Consider the following 18,011-nt stretch of genomic DNA (forward strand, 5'->3'; position numbering starts at 1 on the left):
GGGGCAGAGAGGTCAGGAAGAAGATTGCAGGTTAGGAAGGCGGTGCTGAATTCTAAGGATTTGACTGAGACAAGATGGGGGGAGGGGAAATGAGGAAACTGGAGAAATCTGAGTTCATCTCTTGTGGTTGGAGGGTTCCTAGGTGGAAGATGAGGCGCTCTTCCTCCAACCGTCATGTTGTTATGGTCTGGTGATGGAGGAGTCCAAGGACCTTCATGTCCTTGGTGGAGTGGGATGGGGAGTTGAAGTGTTGAGCCACGGGCCGCCTATTTGCTGAACGTTTCAGAGAACACCTCTGGGATACCCGGACCAAACAACCCAACCACCCCATGGCTCAACACTTCAACTCCCCATCCCACTCCACCAAGGACATGCAGGTCCTTGGACTCCTCCATTGCCAGACCATAACAACACGACGGTTGGAGGAAGAGTGCCTCATCTTCCGCCTAGGAACCCTCCAACCACAAGGGGTGAACTCAGATTTCTCCAGTTTCCTCATTTCCCCTCCCCCCATCTTGTCTCAGTCAAATCCCTCGAACTCAGCACCGCCTTCCTAACCTGCAATCTTCTTCCTGACCTCTCCGCCCCCACCCCACTCTGGCCTATCACCCTCACCTTGACCTCCTTCCACCTAGCGCATCTCCAACACCCCTCCCCAAGTCCCTCCTCCCTACTTTTTATCTTAGCCTGTTGGATACACTTTCCTCATTCCTGAAGAAGGGCTTAAGCCTGAAACGTCGAATCTCCTGTTCCTTGGATGCTGCCTGACCTGCTGCGCTTTTCCAGCAACACATTTTCAGCTAAGACTTTAAACTGTCTCGGTGTAAAATCCAGAAAAGAACACCAAACAAGACCTGAAACCGACCAATGCTTCAAGGATACTTGTCATGTGAACATTGACTTTGACACTTAAACCATTTAAACATACTCTCCCTCCTCATAACCTGTGTGCGTGTGTATGCGTGGGAATCTCTTGGCTCCCTGTGTGAAACATGAGTTGAAGTGCTTGCTTTATCTGTTGAGTGTTAAGGAAAATAAAAACGATTCTTGTTTTTATGAAGACTTACAAGAAACCAGTTGGGTTATGTCCTTTACAGCCACAAAATTGGTTAAACACTCACTAGAATAGGAAACAAATCTTTTAAAACACGTATTGCAGTCAACTGAGTGATTGGAAAGAGAGGGGAATCTTTAATGCCTTCACATTTGGTGATTACAGATGCTCTAGCTGAAAAAAAACAGGAAAGGATAAAATATCAGCTGGGCTCTTCCAAGATGAAAAGCACCAGCTGCTGCCTCATCTCCCTGGCCTCACCCTTTGCTTGAGAGAAGCCTGTGTCCCACAGGATAGGTGCAATGAAAAACATTATTGTGTCATACAAGATAAAAACGATTGAGGGATAACAACAAGTAACATAGTATCTCAGCACTCAGCGGCATTGGGAAGGCTTTTGTCAGAGTCATCCAGATGACACTCTGTCAATTAGCCAACAGAACATACCTAGATACATAATGCAGCTTCAGAGGAGACTGACCCACTCTAGACATGATCTTCTCTCTCCGTCAGCTTTGAGAGAAACAGCAGACGGCAAACTGCTTAGTTTTTGTGGTGCTCACTTCGATGTTTTACTATGGGAGGAAGGCTGACATTGACTAGGCACCAGAGGAAAGTCAATATTTTCTCGAGTTTTGCCATTAAATTAAATCCTTCCATGGAAGCATGCACAGAAACGTGCACAAGACCGGCCTTCCCTTGACAGGTTTGAGAAGGGGGTGGAGCAGAGTGCATCTTTACTTCCCGCAATTTTTCTTTCTCTCCCATCCACCTGTCCTCCTGATCACCACCTTCCTCTGTAATTCCAAATCTGATCAGATGGGAAACACTTAAACTTATCAAGAGTGAAACTCAAGAAAACTAAGACCATACCAAATCAGTTTTTAATTGTTAATTTAAATTTGAAATAGATATGATTTTATTAAGCAAAATTGTTAAGCGGTATGGACCAAAGGCAGGTATATGGAGTTAGGCTGCAGGTCAGCCATGGTCTCACTTTCTAATGGAACAGGCTCGAGGGGCTGAATGGCCTCCTCATTTGCTACATTCCTCAGACAGAAATACCACAAGTTGTGGTTGGAGAATCTCGGTACACTGATGCTGCTGAGTACATTGTCCATGAAGAAGACCAGCCCAAAAAGCTCATGGATTCTCTGGTTTAGGCCAATGTTATGTCCCTTTTCTCTATCAGCGTTGAGAGAACTCCATTGAAAGGACACAGTGCTTTGACTCTGCCTGTGCTCAGACACAACATACAAGCTGATCTGCTACCTTGGATCTAATGTGACAGGCAAACCTGGACAACTTACACTGGCCAAAAACAAAGCCCATTATCCTTCAGCTCCAGAGTCTGGGACAAATTCTCAATATCACATGGAATGATAAAGTTGAGGGCAGACCAAGCTCAATATCCTCAGGCTAAGAAAGCTTTGTTGGATAAGCATGTGCATGGGGTAAATGATTGAACACAAGAACACAATAATTAGATGCAGGAGTAGACCATTCAGTCCCTCAAGCCAGCCCCATCATTCAACAACCTCTTGGTTATTCTGTCCTAGGCCTCAACCCCTCTCTCTTGCCAGCTCCTCATAGCCCTCAAATCCCTGATATTCCAAGAATCTATCACTCATTTTTAAACATTTTCAGTAATCCAGTCTCTACAAGAATCCAAAGTACACTTGAAGCATTAACTCTCCCCACAGCTGCTGTCAAAACCGCTGAGCTTCTCCAACATCATCTGGTTGTATTACAGATCATCAATGTCAGCTGTTTACGTTGTTCAAAACATATGACTTTCAAGAAGTAGTTTTAATAAATAAATATTCTGTGGTATCTTTTCAGTTACTTGTTTAACCACAAATCTGACAACATCTGTGCAGAGAGAAACAGAGTTAATACTTCAAGTTCAATTACTTCATTCTGAAGAAGGGTCATACTGGACTTACAACATTAACTCTGTTTCTCTCTCCAAAGATGCTGCCTGACTTGCTGAGTTTCTCTAATATTTTCTGCTTTTTTTCAACATCTGCAACATTTTGCTTTAATTTCAGTTGATAGCCGGTGAAAGAGTTGGATTCTTGAAAGTCACATCCCTGGATTTATGGCTGTCAGAAGCTATGACTAATTTTGTTTTCTGGAGTAGAGTTGTAGCATGACCTGTGAAGAAGTAATACACCCAGCTTAACCCTTTGTCACTTTTTTCGAGAGAGCTTCTTAACCCACAAATGGGTTAAAAACCTGTAACAGCTATTCTTCCTGAAAGAGTTCTGGTAGACTGTCTCTTGACATCTCCTGAGTGAACAGTATTTGAAGTTTCCAGTGACAACCATTCATGTCTAGTGACACCTCTCCATGTTTACGAGGATGCCCAGCTGAAAGGGATAGATATATTTTTAAATATTATCAGCATGAAGGGTCATGGAGAACAGACAGAACGTGGAGTTGGGGCCAATACGAGATCAGCCATGATCGTATTAAATGGTGAAGCAAGCTCGAGGGGCTGAATGGCCTCATCTTGCTCCTTACTTTCATTTTTCAAAAAAAATGTGTTAATCAGATTTGTACCTTTGTTGAAAATGTCTTTTTTTAAAAATAAATGATTAATGTTATGGTTCATTAAAAAAAATCCAGTCACTGAATCTTTTCAGCCTGTGTCTATTACGGAGAATGTCAGTGACTGAGTGAAAGATTTAAATCTCTGTTGTGACCAATGGAGTGGTGAAGCAGAAACAGTGCACTCTTCATCTCGATTGTCAAGCATGATTCTTCGATGTTAAGTTTATAAATTCACCTTAAGACACAATTAGAAATTCAACCCAATATATGAAGGAGATTACTCTTCCAAGGTAGTATAATTCCTTCATAGAATGGAGTGTCTCCATCTCAAACTTTACCACATGAATGAGGAGAGATCTCAAGGACCTCAACTCTCAACCCAGTCAACATAGAATGCTGCTCTGCTCTGTGTGTTTTTGATGTAATTTAACTTTAAGAGCTTTGTCCTTGGAGCCCACTAAAAACAGCTTGGTGTTGTTTATTGATAAATCTTAAAGAAAAAGATTTCTTAATTGGTCATAATAACCCTCTTTTTCAAAAAACCCAGTTCCCTGCAAACACCCTCATGGTGTAAGTTTAATCAAACCATTTCCATCCTCTCCATCTGCAATATTATCTGAGAGCTTGTTTCTGGCAAACGTTGAAACCCTCACATTGCCTAGATTCTACTTGAAATGCATCCAGAATTCCCTATTCCTGAGATGCTGCCTGGCCTGCTGTGCTTTGACGAGCAACACATTTGCAGCTGTGATCTCCAGCATCTGCAGACCTCATTTTTTACTTTCATTGATGGGTCAACTTGATGATTTTCTTTCCACTGGGACTTGCTTTGCCATTGAAATGCTACAACTGTATAACTTATTATTGACAAAGAACTGTAATATTCTACTATTTTGACCTAAGTCATCAGTAAAGTTGAAATTGATGCTCTCATCAATTCTCCAATATCTCAAGTTGCTGATTATATGCCAACCATGGTGTTGCTTCAGACAAGACCTGAAGCTGAGACTCCATCTGCCTGAATGTTGGATATAAAAACTTCCATTATTATTTCCCCCACAGAACTATAGAGAATCAGCAAGATTCTTCTTAGTGTCCTGACCAAAATTTATTCCTCAACCAACATCCAAAGGCAGATGATCTGATCATGATCACATCGCTCTTTGTGGGAGCTTGCTGTGCACAAATTGTTACTTTTCTCGAATCACAACAGTGACGAGACTTCAAAAATACTTCATTTGCTGTGAAGTGCTCTGGGACATCCCATGAATATGACAGGTGCTGCAGAAAAGCAGATTTATCTTATTTGTTTGAGATATATTTATCAATGAGGTTCTAGTGCTGGGATCGGTTGCAAGCAGCTAAGGAGAACCATAGACACCTAAAGGAATTATTGTGTGGCGGGCTATGGTCACTCCTACTGAACAATACTGTAAGCCAATAGCATGATTGTCACTGCACACATCTACATGTAATTAACGACAATGACCATTCTACCAGGTTGAAGCTGCTTTGATTATAACTCCCACTTGGACTGAATGTAGACCCATCGATAGCATTGGAAGAACATTCATCCATTGCTACATCATTCACTTCCTTTAAACAAAGACATCATTCTCCCAAGATGTGGTGAGTTATTTAGCTAACATAAAAAGAATGAGCACAGTGGTTAGCACTGCTGCCTCACAGCGCCAGGGACCTGGGTTCAATTCCCACCTCAGGCAACTGACTGTGTGGAGTTTGCACGTTCTCCCTGTGTCTGCGTGGGTTTCCTTCGGGTGCTCCGGTTTCCTCCCACAGTCCAAAGATGTGCGGGTCAAGTGAATTGGCGATGCTAAAATTGCCCGTAGTGTTAGGTAAGGGGTATATGTAGGGGTATGGGTGGGTTGCACTTTGGCGTGTCGGTGTGGACTTGTTGGGCCGAAGGGCCTGTTTCCACACTGTAAGTAATCTAAAATCTAAAATCTATTCAATCTACTATTCAGTAAGAACATGTATTGTTCACCAAATTGAATTGTTGAAAACCATTCAGTGCTTACATCGATTAGCTAATCTCCAGACTCTTTTTTACCGCTAATGGAGTCAGGTGTTACTAGGGGACATAGCTTTAAATTAAGGGGTGGTAGGTATAGGACAGATGTTAGGGGTAGATTCTTCACACAGCGGGTTGTGAGTTCATGGAATGCCCTGCCCGTATCAGTGGTGAACTCTCCTTCTTTATGTTCATTTAAGCAGGCATTGGATAGGCATTTGGAAGTTATTGGGCTAGTATAGGTTAGGTAGGATTCGGTCGGCGCAACATCGAGGGCCGAAGGGCCTGTACTGCGCTGTATCCTTCTATGTTCTATGTTCTATGTTCTATGTTCTATGTTCTTAACTATGTTAATCATTCATTTTAAAATGAACAATTGATTTGAATGCTTGTTTCTTTCATAAAATAGATTACTAAATGCATTCCATTCCAATCCAATAGGATAACAAAATAGTAAATATTTTGTTGGGAGAGTAAGTGTAAGATTGATTAAATTAAGACATTGATGGCCAAATTTCCCATTCTAGCAAATTCCAAGTGATGAGTCACTTCAATATGACAAGTTACAGTTTGAGGACAGTCATTTAAACTCACAGAGGAACAATTCTCTAAATCGTATTGCTATGTCAGAGTTTGAATGCTCAAGTTTCACTGGCTGTGCATACTCAAACCAGACAAGAAGAACTGAAAATGTGTTGCTGGAAAAGCGCAGCAGGTCAGGCAGCATCCAAGGAGCAGGAAAATCGATGTTTTGGGCATGAGCCCTTCTTCAGGAATGAGGAAAGTGTAGGAGATGCGGTGGAGAGCATCGTTGATCACGTCTGGGGGGAATTTGCAGTCTTTGAAGAAGGAGACCATCTAAGTTGTTCGGTATTGGAACCAAACAATAACCTCCTTCCACCTATCGCATTTCCAACGTCCCTCCCCTAAGTCCCTCCACCCTACCTTTTATCTTAGCCAGCTTTGCACACTTTCCCCATGCCCAAAACATCGATTCTCCTGCTCCTTGGATGCTGCCTGACCTGCTGCACTTTTCCAGCAACACATTTTTCAGCTCTGATCTCCAGCAGTCCTCACTTTCTCCCAGACAAGAAGAAGCCAGGCAGACCTGAAAACCCTCAGCAGTGTGTCAAACTTACTGCACTGGCTGCTGACCATGTCCACCATTTGCAGGAACCATTATTGGCCCCTCAGTCGGTTAGGGATATGAACTATGCTCTGTAGGATTTGTCCTCTGCAGTTACTAAACAGGGACTGAATCAAGAGCATTCAAAACCAATGTTGCCACTCCCTTCAAATTGCTAGAGAGATCTTACAACCAGGACATTTTGCGCCAAAAATGTTTACCCACTAATGCAACAGACCATGAATGGACAGACACAGTACAACAAGCCATCGATGTATTTAGCGACAAACACAGAAAATGAAAAAAACTAAATAAATTTACACAAAGTAACAGCATTGACAACACAGAAGCATGGATAAAAAAATCTATCTGACAAACCCTTAACAGACACTGAAAAAGCTGTCTTAGTAAGAGGGTTAAATTGCAACCTCCAGGATGAGGACAAGAAAGATTTCTTAGCAGCATTAGAAACAACACCAAAATACAACCACCTCACAGAAGGAACCCAGCAAACCATCAGACAGATAGTCGCATCAACACTAAGCAGGAAAAAGGAAGGAAACACACTCAATACACAAGAAAGGAAAGCACTAAAAAGACTAAAAAAGTAAAAAAAATCATTCTTATCCTATCTGCAGACGAAGGACGCTAGACAGTCATCTTAAGTCAAAGAGACTACATTGAGAAATCAAATGCACTACACACAGATGCCAACACTTACCAACAAGTGGCGATAGACCCAACCCCACAACTGAAGAACACAATCACAGCCCTATTCAAAAACCTCAGAAATCTGGAGAAATAAATAAGTCCAACTTTGAAAAAAATGAAACCATATGGATCCAATACACCATGCTTCTATGGATTACCCAAACTTCACAAACCTGGAGCCCCCCTCAGACCCATAGTCTCACTACCTGAAACACCAACTTACAGACTGGCCAAGGAGCTACATCAAAGACTAAAACACTTTATAGAAGACTCACTCCACTCCATCCACTCCATCCAAGAATTTCTGAAGGTCATCAAAGACAACAAGATGGAAGAGGTTAAAATAATGGTCTCCTTTGACATAACAGCCCAGTTCACATCCATCAACATCAACCTGGCCAAGGAAACACTGACTACACAATTAGAACACCCAAAGACACATGCACCAAACATCAACAACTTCATCAGCAAGGACAGTATTGTCAAGCTAGTGGACCTATGCCTTACTGCCCACTTCACCTTCAACAACAAAACCTACAGCCAAACCAACAGAATACTCATGGGATCTCCGATATCAGGGTTCTTAGCAGAGGCAGTAATGCAGAGACTTGAACAACCAGCTCTGCCAACCATCCAACCCCAACTTTGGGTCCAGTATGTGGATGACACCTTTGTCATCACTAAACCAAACAAATTAGAGGAAACCTTCAAGACCATCAATAATACCCTTACTGACATAAAATTCATGAAAAAGGAGGAAAGCAGCAACAATTACTAGGTGTCACAGTAGAGCGAACAGCCAATGGGGAACTTCAAACCAGTATCTACAAGAAAACAACACTAACGGACCAAATATTGAACTACAGAAGCAATCATCCCAACATCCACAAACGAAGCTGAGAGGACAGAGGAACTATGCAGAGCAGAGGAAATTAACATATGCAGTGTATTCAAAAAGAATGGGTACCCAATGAACACAGTCCCCCAATTTCTCAGCAACAAACCCAAACAAGCAGACAAAACCCATCCAGAAAGCTTAGCCACTCTCCCCTATATCAAAGACATCTCAGAAATGACTGTCAGATTACTCAGACCCCTTGGCATCATGGTACAAACCCACACTAAAACAACAGTTAATGAGCCTGAGAGATCCCATACAGACAACAAGCAAAACTAATGTCATTTGCAAAATACCTTACAAGAACTGTACCAAACACTACATTGGACAAACAGGCAGAAAACTAGCCAGGATACATGAACATCAATAAGGCACAAAAAGACATGACCCACTCTCACTAGTATCCTTACATACGGATGAGGAAGGACATGACTTTGACTGGGACATCACATCCCTCCTAGGACCAGCCAAACAGAGACATGCACAAGAATTCACATTGACTTGGATTCCATTTACCACCCTCGAGAAAAAAACAGGAAATGATGTCACCATAGGAAATGATGTCACCACAGAACATGACATGACCAACCCTAGGAAACTTTAACATATAAATAGAAAGCAGACCATGCCACCAGTGCTTCATCCGAAGGCTCACTGATGATGTTACCGAGTATGGTGACGAAACATCTGAAAATGAACCTTGCAACTCAGCAAGCAAACCTACATCCAGATCTTACTCCAATTGGTCCTTACCCCAATTCCTCCTAACATTAGTGGGCACACTATGTCCTTTCTGAAAATTCTGCTCTCCCTATCCTCTTTAAGGACTTACCTGAGGGGTAAGAAACATTTCAGTCATGTGAGCTACCTGCTGGTACCCATGATTGCCTGCAACTTGCCATCTCAAGGACAATAATGTCACGGCTTCAGTATTAGGTGCACATTCTGTTCAGGCAGTAGGATAATCCGTGTCCAATCTGTGGTGGATTCCAGCAACAGCACATTTGTGGCCTTAGATTTTAAACTGGCACAGGGCAGCCAGTGGGGAAGAAAAGAATAGTAGTGGAATCCAGGTCACGGTGCTGAAAATGTTGCTTGTTCTGCTAAATTTTGACATCTGGGATTTACTGAAAACAAATCTTAACCTCTAAATGGCTGTTCCTTCCTGTATTAACTAACAATACATAAAAATAAATAAATGATGTGTGAATCTCCACATTGACGAGCCATTGTGAAGAACCCTAAATTAACAAGACTCCTCAGCAGAGAAACTAATAAGAAAGTAACTTGTTATTTAATTGGAGAGAAAGCGCAGAAGCTACAGAACAGAGGGACATTGAAACCTTGTGCAGGTACTACACGTTAGCCTGCAGGTACAACCAGTAAGTTAGGAAACGAAATGGAATGTTGGCCATTAATGCATGAGGGAATATAACAGTTGAGAAGTCTTGTTACAATTAAATAGGGCATGCGTGAAACCACCCTTGAAAACTGTGAACAGTTCTGGTCTCCTTATGTAACAAGAGATGCATTTCCAGTGGAAACAGCTCAGAGAAAACTCAATAGACTGATTCCTGAAATGATGGGTCTTTTTATTCTTTCATGGAATGAGAGTGTCACAGGCTGGTCAGCATTTATTGCCTGTCCCTAGTTACCCCTTGAGAAGGTGGGGGTGAGCTGCCTTAGATTAGATACCCTAGAGTGTGGAAACAGATCCTTCAGCCCAACAAGTCCATGCCAACCCTCAAAGAGCAACCCACCCTAACCCATTCCCCTGCCCTATATTTACCCCTGACTAGTGCACCTAACATTATGAGCAATTTAACATGGCGAATCTTTGGACTGTGGGAGGAAACCAGAGCACCCGGAGAAAACCCATGGAGACGTAGGGGGAATGTGCAAACTCCACAGAGACAGTCACCCGAGACAGGAATTGAACCTGGCTCCCTGGTGCTATGAGGCAACAATGCTAACCACTGAGCCACTGTGCTGCCTTCTCAAACCGTTGCAGTCCATGTGCTGTAGAATGACTCACAATGCCTTTAGGGAGGGAATTCCAGGATACTGATCCAGTGACACTGAAGGAACACCGATATATTTCCAAGTCAGGATGGTGAGAGGCTCAGAGGGGAACCTGAAGGTGGTGGTGTTCCCATGTGTCTGCTGCTCTTGTCCTTTTGGGTAGTAGAGGTCACAGGTTTGGAAGACGTTCTTGAAGGAGTCTTGGTGACCAGCTGCTGTGTAGCTTGCAGATGGTGCGTACTATTGCAACCACTGAGCATTGGTGGTAAAAGGAGTAAATGCTTCACTGTTCAAGATAACCATTTTGTTCTTGATGATGCTGAGTCTCTTGAGTGCTGTTGGAGCAGCACCCTTCCAAACGTACTCCATCACATCCCTGACTTGTACTGTGGAGATAGTGGTCAGGCTACTTGTCACAGGATACCCAGCCTCTGACCTAATCTTGCAGCCCTTGTGTTTATATGGCAAGTCCAGTTAAGTTTCTGGTCAATTGTAACCCCAGGCTATTGCTAGTGGGGGATTCAGTGACAATATTGGCATTGAATGACAAGGTGTAATTGTTAGATAATTTCTTGTTGACGATAGTTTTTGACACTTGTGTGGCATCAATGTTACTTGGCACATATCAGCATCAAACCTGGATATTGTCCAGATCTTGCTGCATTTGGACATGGAATATAAGGACACGACCTGGAGGAACTCCTGCAGAGATGTCTTGGAGCTGAGATGGCTGATCTCCAATAAGCATAACCATCTTCCCATGTGCCAGGTATGTCTCCATCCTGCAGAGAGGTTCCCTCTGATTCCCATTGTCTCCAGTTTTGTTGGACAGCAAGCGGGAGAGCAGCGTTGTGGTCAAGTTCAGATCAATCGTGACCTTCTTGAATGATGGAGCATGCTCAGGAGAACTGATCGTCTCCTCCTACCCTATTTCTCATTTCCTGAAGTTCTTGTGTTCATTCATGATCACAAAGAAGTTTTAAAACTTACAAGGTAATAATACAAACTTCAAACTTCATTTTGAGAATGTATTTAAAATATGTTCAAACATCCCAAAGCATCAACGAGGCAGTAAGCTCTAATCGAATGACTGAGGCTAGAGAAACTTGGTGAATGTAAGGCTAGGATGAACGATGAGCCCATCCTAGTGGGTGACAGAGGTGAAGGGGGTGGGAGGGGGATAGTAGGAGTGGTTGGTATGAAGGAACAACCCTGCCATTTTTATAGTTTGCTGCAGAGTTAGCTACCTCAAACAGTGCCATTTCTCATGTTACTCTGTGCAAGGCTTCTGGTTTAGGACATACTGGGGTTTGAGCAAATGCAGCACCCTTAAATACTTAAACACAGTAACGACCAGAGAAATGTAGTGATAATCAAACCTCATACCGCTCCCCCTCCTCAGCTCCATCTGTCACACAATTAATGTAAATGTGTTGATTCATTCAGCGAAATGGGCAATTATTTTCTTTTTGTACTGCTGTCCACAATAAAAGACATTTTCAGCAAGCTGTTTTCAAATGAACTCAAAATAATCTGTTTCTTTTACATAAAGCAAAACTTATTCTCAGAAACAAATGGCAAAACTGGTTAAAATCAATACTATGATCCAAAATTAGAATTACATCTGCATGGAACTGACAGTAGTCCACTCCCGGGACTATAGTGATGCAGACTTCCCTTTGGGTGACTGACTGTGGCCAAGCCATTGATATACTCAAAGGGAGCTGGTGACTGCAGCCTTTGTCACTTGGCCTGACTGAGAGATACTCCCGTTAGAGACATGACTGTTTGCTTGATGCACACGCAGTGGGTTTGCCACTCATACAGTTGTTACATTATGTTTTGTGTGAGACTGGTGTAGCTCACTGTGCAACAAGCTGTATGGTACCTGGACCTTAAGCTAATAATGAGGAATACTGACCCAAGCGCATGAAAGCATAAGTAGGCTAACAAACAGAGCAAGCTCCATGTGAGATGATTTATTTTCAGATGAGGAATAAAAAGGGAATTTACTTCTTGAACGTCAGAAAACTCAATAAAGCCATCTCAAAGAATGGATGCATTCACTGTTAAAAGTACAACACAGATTGGTGGGACCAGTAGCAATGTAAATAAACTATTGAGATTGAATTTGAGAGGAACTGAGCACAAAATGGATGTAATGTTGAACTGGTATTTGTATTATGAGTGGGTTGTCCTGGTCTCTAGACTATTTAAAGGATACAGAAACACTGGAGAAAGTGTAGTAAGGATTTACAAGGACAGGGTTAGATTTGAGAGGATGCAACTATCTGAAAAAATTGAAATGCCTGGGGGTGCTTTCGTCTTGAAATGAGAAGGCTAACAGGAAATTTGATAAAAGTCTATCACTTATGAAAGAGCTCAATAGATGTAGAGAAATGTTTTCTGCTTGTGGCTGAATCCAGAACTAGGTGCCATAAATGTAAGATAGTCACTGCCAGTCAATGAAAGAATTCAGGTGACACGTCTTTGTACAGCAAGGGGTGAGAGTGTTGACCTTTTTGCTATCTGGGTGTTTGAAGCTAAGAGCATTGAGACATTGAAAGGAAGAGTTTCTGTCTTCTCAAGAGAGTAGGAAATAAAAGGATATTGAGGCGGAGCAGAAGGCATTAGAGTGTTAGGAGAATCAAGTGGAGAATGAAGACCAGGATAGACGAGATGGTCTATTTCTGTGCTGTAGCCTAAATGTAATCCTCTCTGGTTGAAAGGCTGTGGTACTGTGTTGTTACTACTGTGTTAGTGACTTTGGATTAACAAACTTGGGTTGGTCCATTCAAATCTCGCAACTATAAATTGTGAAATTTAACTCAATAGTTTGCCAGTTTGTGGTTGACACAGTAAGTATGATTAAGAAGACTGATGAGGGCAGAGCGGTACATATTGTTTACTTGGACTTTAGTAAAGCCTTTGGCAAGGTTCCACATGGTAGACTAATTAGTAAAGTTTGATCAATTAGTATTTAGTATGACCTTGCTAATTGGATACAAAATTAGCACAGATTCCCTACAGTATGGAAACAGGTCCTTCAGCCCAACAAGTCACACTGAGTCTCCAGAGAGTAACCCACCCTGTCTCATTTCCCTCTGACTAATGCAACGGGCAATTTCTCATGGCCAATTCACCTGACCTGCGCATCTTTGGACTGTGGGAAGAAGCCTACACAGACACGGGGAGAATGTGCAAACTCTACACAAACAGTCACCCAAGGCTGGAATTGAACCCGGGACCCTGGTGCTGTGAGGCAGCAGTGCTACCTACTGAGCCACCGTGCCACCCGTTAGGGGGCAGAGAGTGATGATGGAAGGTTGTTTTTCAGACTGGAAGCCTGTGACCAGCAGTATTCCACAAGGGCTGGTTACTGGGTTCACTTTTGTTTGTCATTTATATAAATAATTTAAATGAGAATATAGAAGGCATGGTTAGTATGTTTATGAGTGACACCAAGGTTGGGGGTATAGTGGACAGTGAAGAAGGTTATCTAAGATTTCAAAGGGATCTTGATCAAATGGGTCAATTGGCTGAAGAGTGGCAGATGGAGTTTAATTTGGATAAATGTAAGGTGCTGCATTTTGGAAAACAAACAAAGACAAGACTTATTACAGTTAAAAATAGGGCCTCAGGTAGTGTTTTAGAACACAGAGACCAAATAGATCAGGTACATAATTCTTTGAAGTTCCCTCACACATAAATTGGAAGGTTAGGAAGGCTTTTAGCACACTTGCCTTCATTGCTAAGGCCTTTGAGTATAGAAGCTGAGAGGTCGAGGTTGTACAGGTCATTAGTGAGGCCTCTTCTGGAGTATTGTGTCCAATCCTGGTTGCCCTGGGGAGGATATTATTAAGCTGGAGACAGTTCAGATTTGATGTACCAGGACGTTGACAGGGATAGACGGTTTAAGTCATAAAGAAAGACTGGATAGGCTGGGATTTTTTTCACTGGAGCATTGGAAGTTGAGGAGTGATCTTATGGAGGTTTATAAAGTAGTAAGGCATATAGATTAGGTGAATGGAAGGTGTCTTTTCCCTAGGGTGTGAGATTTAGGAGGCATATTTTTAAGATGAGAGAAGAAAGATTTAAAAGAACACGGGGCAATTTATTTTACACAGGGAGTGGTTCATGTCTGGAATGAACTTCCAGAAGAAGAGGTGAATGTGGATACAGCTACAACGTTTAAAAGACATTTTGATAAGTACATGAATAGGAAATGTTTGGAGCGATATGGGCCAGGCAGGGAGGATGAGACTATGTTAGTTTGGGATTATGGTCAGTGTGGATGGGTTGGACCGAAGGGTCTGTTTCAGGGCTGTTTGACTCTATGGCTCGATAAAAACAATGCCAGACTGATTTGATAAGACCCAACAGAGTCTTTAATGCTCTTTAGAACCTACTGCTCCCATCTTGAGTATCTGTGAGCCCTGGGCCAGATTACCTAGTTTTTCTGAATGAATTCACCCTGACGTAATGCTTTGGGGCTGAAAATGTACATTTGAGACATAGTTCTGGATATCCTAGAATTACAGAACTGTCACAGTGCAGCCCATCGTCCTGGCACCGGCTCTTCAGACAGGCATCATTACCTAGTGCCAATCTCCTGTATTTTGCCCATATAGCCTTGCACACTATTTCTATCCAAATGTTCATCCGATGTCCTCTTGAATACCTCCAGTGAACCGGTCTCCACCACATTCCAGGCAGTGCATTCCACACCCTAACCCTAAACTCCATTCTGAAGAAGGGTCATTGGGCTGGAAGCATTAACTCTGCTTTCTCTCCAGAGATGTTGCCAGTCTGCTGAGTTTTTCCAGCAATTTCTGTTTTTGTTTCTGACTGCCAGCATCTGCAATTGTTTAGTTTTTTGTTCAGTTTGTAACTATGCTGTCTAGAATATCAACAATACATTGAGAAAAAAAATTGAAAGTGCTCAGCTTTGGTGAAGAGAAACAGAGTCAAGTTTGAGCTTGAGTTTCTCCCTGACTAAAAGTCAGCCCACCCACCCAAAATACTAGCTGACTGACTGCGATATAATGCTAGGGGCAGCTGTAACTGTTTAGGGTAGGTAGAAGTTGTGCCCAAGGAAGTGTGGCATTTACTCAGAACATCATTCCTAGATAGCCATCTTTACCAATGTGTGGTACTGGATATGGGTAGATTGAGGTAGTTCATCACTCCCGGTATTCCTTCATATCTGCCTTTGTCTTGGAGCTCCCTTGTGATGAATGGGAGAGGAAAGAGGATTTACAGAAGAGGCACGAGGTATCCAGCTTGGTTCTGCAAGTCAATGATCTTTCAGCAGAATTGGAAAAAAATTAGCAATGTAATCATTTTTAAAAAGTACAGAGACTGGCAAAGGGGAGGTAGGGGGAGAGGACAAAAGGGAAGGTGTGTGACTGGGTGGAAGGCAGGGTTAGACTAGTGTTAGGGTTGGAGTTAACATTAGAGTGAAGGTTAGGGTTAGGCTTAGGGTTAGGGGTTGGGAGTTAGAGTTAGACAGGATGGATGGAATGGCTAGAGGGAGGATGGTGCTAGGCAATGTAGAGTGATGACAGGAGAATTTTTTTTTAAATGGTTCTGAAGGAATCATCAAAGTCAGCAAGAACCCTAAAGAACAGGAGCAGGGGTACATGATCCAAAATTTTCAAACTGAAAGTTGGAAATAGAAGGCTGGAAGGTGCCTGAAAGAGGAAGTGCTCTTCCACAAGTTTGTGTTGAGCTGCATTTGAATATTGCAGGAGCCTGGGGGTAGAGACAGCAATGGGGATGAGGGATTGGAAACTCAGGGTGGTGATTTATTGCTCAGGGTTTGGAGTTTAAAAGCAGAGAAATCTTGTCAAACTGTACAGGGTGTTGGTGGGACTAAAGTTCCCTCAAACTGCGTTGCTGTGTCGCTACTCCAAGGCCAGGTACACAATGAGCGGTGTCTAAAACATTGAGTCCAGTTTCGGTGGTTGCTGGACCTTGGAGGTCCACACAGAAGAAAATGTAATTAAAGGGGTAAGATCCTGAGACTACACCTGGAGCATGATGTATATATTGAATCCTGTTTCTAAAAACACATATATACTGGTATGGCAGGCTGCTCAAGAGAGAGATCATCAGTCTGATTCCTAGGCTGAAAGGGTTGACTTATTAAAAATAGTCAAAAAATGGTGAAATTTCTATTCTCTAAAATTTAGAAGAATGAATGTTGTTCTTATTGAATCATACACGATCCTGAGAGGCCCTGACAGGGAAGATGTTGAAAAGATCTTTCCACAAGTGAGGGAATCTCAAGCAAGGGGACATGGTTACAGAATAACTCATTTAAAACAGAGATGGCCTTTCCCAGAATGCAATAACTGTGTGGACTTCTTTAACCTGGAGAGTTGTGAAGGTTAAGTCACAGAAAGCGGAGTGGGTAGATTTTTGAAATATTGTGGAGTTGAGGGCAATGAGGAGCTGGCATGAAAGAGGAGTTGAGTTTTGAGCAGTTCAGTCATGATCTTATAGAATGGCAGGGAAGGCCAAATGGCCTCCTCCAACTCCTGTTCCTTATTTTCTGATAGAGTCTGAATGGAGGTGTTCTACAACACAGTCACCCTGTCTGTGATTAAGTCTTTTCAGAGTAGAGCGGACTGCATTGTGAGCAGCAAATATATTGTTCCAAACTGAGTAAAATGAAAGAAATCACTGTTCCACCTGGAAGGGGTACTTGGGCTCTTCATCTGAGTGAGGTAAAGGTGTTAGCAAGGAAGGTGTCAAGAAGACTATCACTGGATACTTGGAATGATTAAGGAATCACCCCAGGTATCATGAGGGAATGGTGTCTCTTGAATGTTGTGATGAATTTGGTGGATGATATATTTGGAGGCATCATGCTGCTGGTGCTGCTGGTGGTGGGAACAGTAAAATATGATCCACAGATCTTGGAAGCTGTTGGAGCAGAGGCCGATTTCTAAATAAAAAAAGACTGAATTGTATTCAGACAGCATCTTTCACAATGACAGGAAATCTCAAAATGCTTGACAGTAAAAGGAATAATTGAAAGTATTGTCACTTTAGTAAAGCAGCAGAGCAGAACTGGGGGGGGGGGGGGGTTATGGTTCTTCCCCATTGGTCATTTTCTGCATCTTTCTGGCCCCAAAACCAATCTGCTGGAGGCCAGGTCAGGAGAAGGAGTGAGGAGGGCATTAGGATCATTTAAATGGCAATTACCAATTCAACTGCCTGGATTTCAGGCCAATGGCAATGCAGGGCTGGGGAGAGGAAGGAGCACTGGGGGGGAGTTGGGGGAGTGGGGATTGTGGGGAGGGGAGAAGGAGTTGGAGGAGGGAGTAGGGACTATTTCTTAGGAAGCCTTTCAAACCTCCATCATCCTCCTGGTCAGTAACCCATCTCCTGACTCCCAAACTCTGTTCACTATTGACAAATCAGGAGTGTGATGGAATACTCCCCACTTGCATTGATGAGTTCAGCCCCAACAACACTCAAGAAGCTTGACACCATCCAGGAGAGAGTAGCCTAGTTGATTGGCACCACATCCACAAACATCCACTCCCTCCACCACTGACACTCAGTAGCAGCAGTGTGTACGATCTACGAGATGCACTTCAGA

The sequence above is a fragment of the Hemiscyllium ocellatum genome, chromosome 26 (assembly GCF_020745735.1).
Source record: "Hemiscyllium ocellatum isolate sHemOce1 chromosome 26, sHemOce1.pat.X.cur, whole genome shotgun sequence".
NCBI classification, from domain to species: Eukaryota; Metazoa; Chordata; class Chondrichthyes; order Orectolobiformes; family Hemiscylliidae; genus Hemiscyllium; species Hemiscyllium ocellatum.